Here is a 5,425-nt window from a genome sequence, read left to right as displayed (position 1 = left end):
AACCCTTTGGTTCGCAGCCCATGTTCAATCCATTGAGCTACACCAGCCAGGGCCATATTTTATTTATTAAATAAAATGCCAGTGTCACCAGTTGTCCATGCAGGTAGCCTGCAAACTCCTTAAAGGTAGAGGCTTTTGGTAAGCATTTTTCATTGCTTGTAATACCTGACTCAGTGCTAGGTAGTGCACACTCAATGGTAGCTGCCGTTGGTACTCATTATATGTGTGGTGAATGAATGAGTGGATGAGGGTAAGTAAGCCTCATCACCGGCTGCCTGCCTTTTTGTGAAGAAGAATGACCAGTTTCTGTTAAACTGTGCACACTTTCAAGTTACTCTCCTGCATTCTGCTTCTCATGTAAGTACTGTTATTAAACTTCTAAATACTTAACAGAAGGCTGTTTTTTTGGCAGTGAATGAACTCCTTTTGTCTTCTGTCCCGTGAATATCCTAACCACTTTGTCACTTTGATCTAGGGGGCATTTCATCCTCAGAAATGCAAAGGAGTTGGCCCCTGCACAAAATGTGTCCTGTTTCCTATTGCCATAAAATCCACTGCCCTTGAGCCTCTGCCCACCCCATTTCATGATAATGCATAAGCCACTAAATTGCAGTTACTGGCTGTGGCCATGGCCATCGAAAAAATCGTGAATGCCATGTAGATTTGAGGCTTGCTCTACTAAAGAGTCCACAATGGCTTTACTGTAACTGGGTTAACTAGAACTTGGCAGAGAGCTACCCAAGGAGGGTGATACCAACCCCCCTTCCCCCTTCCAGGATGCTAGCCTGATCTTCTTGTATTTGTGCAACTGGCCCATCCAGAGACCCATTGGAAGCGGGAGGAGGGCCCTGGTGAGGGCTAATCTCTCTGGGTCAGGTTGTCCTTTCTCAGCTTTCTTTTCACACAGCTCCTCTTCCTGCAAAGCGAAGTAGGTTAGGGGATAGCTTGTTTTCTTTGACTGTTTGAAATACAGCATTTAGGGTCATGCTCTGAATAATGTGTGCTTGTTAGAAATGACTGTTGTACTCTTGAAGCCATAACAAAGAGCTACATTTAAATTAAATTCAGCCAAACAAGAGCCTCTCCACAAAAATCAACGGAGCAAGGCATTTTTCAAAGAGTTATGATTTTTTTCTCTCTGTAATATTCTGGGATGTAAATCAGCAAAGATAACCCAGAATCTAAGAAGAGCTAGGCTATATCGTTCATAAAGGTACTTCTTCATATTTGGGTAGGCATGAGAAGGTAAGGTAAAATAGTAGATGCGATCATCTTTAATATCACTTCTTTTTATATTTGGCAAACTTTACTCTTCCTCCATTTCCTCGTTTCAAATTTCAAGTATGGATTTTTTAAAAGATAGCTTCCTGCAGGTATTAGATCTGTAGGACCTCCAGATACTGAAGCCATGTGAAATACAGCTTTAAAAAGTTCATTTACATAAATGTATTCATATCCATATACACAGCTGTGGCCGTCTTAACAAATACGGCATCAGTAGTGACAAGCCACAGGGTGTCACGTGCTGGGGAGAGGACTCATTATGTCAACACACAGAAACATACCTGTTTGTTTTAAACTATATTTTTTTAGAGCATTCTTAGGTTCACAGCAAAACTGGGAGGAAAATAGAGACTTCCCACATACCCCTGACCCCCCATGTCACAACCTCCTTTATTATTAACATCTCCCACCAGAGAAATATATTTATATTTAAAATATTCTCTCTTCCCAGCATCTGTATTAAACCCTACTTAAGTACTCCAAGCAGTCAGTCTTTACTTAAATATATCAAAGCAGTCACACTTTCAGTTCTCCCAGACCCAAAACTCCCCATTCTTTTTTCATACTAGACACAGAAATATCTGGAGCTGCCAAACTTTATCTTTTCAAGTCTAGAAAGAAAGTTCCATCCATTATTTTAAACATTTGCCTTGCAGTTGCTCTGTTCCAATTAGGGACTGATCCTGGCTAATAATCCCAATGAGCAGATTAATTATTAATACACACTGAAAAATTCAACCCCTCATGTATATTTCAGCTTGTCCATGTGACGGGCGACATTGTTGTGCAAGCACGCACCTCTTTACTGTAGTGTCTGCTTCCCAAACCAAGAAGGGGCCCTTGATTTTGGTCACTGTGGCTGCTCTGAACAAAGCCATTCTGTCTGGGTTTTGCCTCATGGAGAGCACAGTATCTTTTCCATGCTTGCTGTTCTCCTTGCAGAGTTCTTCCTGTGTCTCTTTTGCATCGATGTTTCGTAAACCCAGGATATGTCTACTCCTTGGGTATTCACTTTATGGCCATGAAGGAAACACATCTTATTTTCTATTACATTGCCCCCTTTTCCTTACTTTTTCCCTTGTACTCCCTCATGCCTTTTCCCAGCACAGGCCTCCTCTAGTGACTTTGACCTTAAAGAGACTTGCTCTAAATCAAGGGCGATATCTCTGGTAATGTGCACATTATTTCTTTAGGGTCCAAAGCATGTGTGAGGAAAAGACCCCTTTTCATGACTGAAGAAAATGATAGATTATGATTTCCTCTCAGTTCAAACATCACATTCCTTATGAATCTTTTCTCTCTGTGGTGGTGGTCAGTTACCTTCTACCAACCTCAGCTCCACGTCAGGGCCCCCTGCTGTCTTTGCTGAAGCACCTATTACTAATACTTCTCAAATTTTATTATTATCGGAGTCAGCAAGATTAACTTCCTGAAGCCTACCCCGCCCCCCAACACAGACACAAAATACAGCCTTCTGGAACCCATCCCCAGAAATTCTGACTGATCCAGTGTCTCAGGTGCAGTTTGGGAACTATTTCACAACTGTGATTCTTAAGTGGTTACATTGACAGACACTGGTTCAATGAGCCTTCTGGCTTCTATCTGCTCTCTCTGTGGCAATGGTACATTTGTTACCAAGTATGAGTTAAGGGAAAAAGTTCTTGTTGCTGTGCCTGCAACACTGAAGGGGAGGGGAGAGTGGATGTGGAGGGTAATTGAGAGACAAACGCTTTTATTTTTATTTTTTAAAAAACATTTGGATTCTGAAGTTTCCCATCTTACCATGTTGTGGAAAATGAATAAATTGTTCTCTTTTTTTTTTTTTAACTGAGAAGATGCAATCATCAATTAGCTCATTCTAGACTCGTGTTTAGATACCATCCCCCACCCTTTTAATATTCTATACAGAGTGACTCAAGTGTCGCCAGGGAGACTGTGATCTGTGGACCCGTGAGTGTGCCATTGGAGGCCAAAATACCTCAGCCCTGACCTCAAAGGGCCTGTTTTCAATTGAGGCCACCCCTATTTGATTAGTACTCTGATATGTGTCCTTAACATCCAGAACTTGGGAATAACCTCTCCTCTGAATACTGAACAATTTATGGAATAATTTATATATTTAATCCTCACCCAAGGATTTATTGTTTTGCACGTTCAAGTGTCCAATCTGTATTCAATGAAATAATGAAAGTAGAGCCATTACTTCTCTGTCATAACAGTGGAAAGTTCTAATAAGCACTTACTTCGATATTGCTGAATTTATAGGGTACGATGTTCTAAACTTTGGAAAGGAATCAGTAAGTGAGCTTATCTAGGGGATTCTTGAGTTTGGAGTGGTAATCCCATTTGGGTTTCTGCCTGTGCTGGTAGGTGTGGGTTGCATTGGGAAAGGAAATGTTGAGCTCAGGAGGTAGCCCGATAGCCAGGAGGGTGAGGCCCCAGGAAAACAGACGTAGCTCCAAAGTCCCTGCCTCTTGATCTGCCCACCCAGGTGTGTGGATGGATGGGCAAGGACATGGTATTTCAGAGCTATTCTAAACAGATGGGAAAGATGTCCAGCCAAGCGAGGAAATATGCTATTTGTAGAACTTGACAATTCAGCTGCCAGTCAGGGTCCAAGTGGTCCAGCAAGACAGGATCTTGGCAGGAGTTAGTTATAAGGCTAATGGGGATTTAGTCAGCATGGCTCCAGCCTTGAATGGGCTAGAAAAACTAAGGAGGATCCCCACATTTAAAAGTATTGCTTGGAGGATGTGAGTGTCATGTCCTTTTCTGTTCCTTCCTGATGAGCTCTAGACCAATCGCAAGTCAGTGTCTTCACCGAGTCAATAAACTTAAGGGCCTTTCCCCAAACAAAATGATGGCAAGATTCATAAATTGTACAAAAGTGGGGTTCAGCATTTTCTGTCCTTGTGCTGAAAAAAGTCAGTTTCTTTTGTCATTCTTTGATTTGGAAATTATATTCTGTTTGTTTTCCTCAAAACTGTTATGACACCAACACTATGCACCATGAAGGTTTCTAAACACAAATAGTTCCAGTACATTGGATCTTATAAATAAATGAGCTTTACTGCTGAATTTTGCCTTTTGTATAGTGCTAGAATTTTTATTAACTTTCAGTTAAAGATGTGAGATCAAAACTTATTACAGCTTTTCCTGCCATCTTGGAGCCTGGGGAGTCTGCTGGGAACAAGGTTCTGCAACAACAGAGACCCGGAAGGCTGTGGCCCAAGACCATTTTTTGTTGGCTGTAAGCGGGGTCTCCAGAACCAGAGGGAGCACACAGCTCTTGTTAAAATCGAAGGTGTTTATGTTTGAGATAACATGGAATTTTCTCCAGGCAAGAGATGTGCTTATGTGTACAAAGCAAAGAACAACACAGTGACTCCTGCTGGCAAACTGAACAAAACCAGGGTCATCTGGGGGAAAGGAACTCATGTTCATGGAAAAGGGCTGGTCTGTGCTACATTCCAAAGCAACCTTCCTCCTGAGGCCGTTGGACCCCAAATCCGTGCAATGCTGTACTCCTCAAGGATTTAAACTTACTGAAAGGTAAATAAATAAAATGGATTTGTGTAAAAAAACATCAACTCATCTGAGCCCATGAATATTTTAATTAATAAAACTAGCAAAACCTCATAAAAGGATAGAAGAGTTTCCCTTCTCACTGTTCCCCTGCCTCACAGTTATTTTGATGTATTCAGTAGTCATGAGTGCTTCATGAAATGTTCCCTGTGCTGTGAACAAAGCTAAGCTTTACTCAGGGCCCCACAGCCCAACAGTCTCTGGTTTATCAAAAGCTTGGCATCAATAGGATTCCACCTGAGAATAAGGTATTTGCCTTGGAGTAGTTGCCTTCATCAGGCAATAGTTTTTTAGAGATGACACCAAAAGTACAGGCAATCAAAGAATAGATTAATGAAACAGACTTCAAAGTTAAAGGCTTTTGTGCATCCGGGGACACTATCAGGAAAGAGAAAAGGTGACCTACAGAATGGGGAGAATGTTTGCAAATCATCTATCTGGTGAGGGCCAAGTATCCAAAATATGTCAAACAAACAAACTATTACAATCCAAGAATAAAAACGCAAGTAACTTGGTCAAAATGGGGAAAGGATTTGAACAGACAATTCTCTGTGGA

The 5,425-nt window shown here is 41.4% G+C and overlaps 1 pseudogene; it reads left to right on the top strand.

Annotated features, from left to right (window-relative positions):
* Nucleotides 1-3,966: 3,966 nt before the first annotated feature.
* On the top strand, nucleotides 3,967-4,824 carry LOC128628570 (60S ribosomal protein L35a-like; annotated as a pseudogene).
* Nucleotides 4,825-5,425: the final 601 nt, after the last annotated feature.

Source organism: Artibeus jamaicensis, unplaced genomic scaffold (assembly GCF_021234435.1).
Source record: "Artibeus jamaicensis isolate MK-2021 breed Jamaican fruit bat unplaced genomic scaffold, CSHL_Jam_final contig_851, whole genome shotgun sequence".
Taxonomy (NCBI): domain Eukaryota; kingdom Metazoa; phylum Chordata; class Mammalia; order Chiroptera; family Phyllostomidae; genus Artibeus; species Artibeus jamaicensis.
This window is presented reverse-complemented; position numbering and strand designations above follow the sequence as displayed.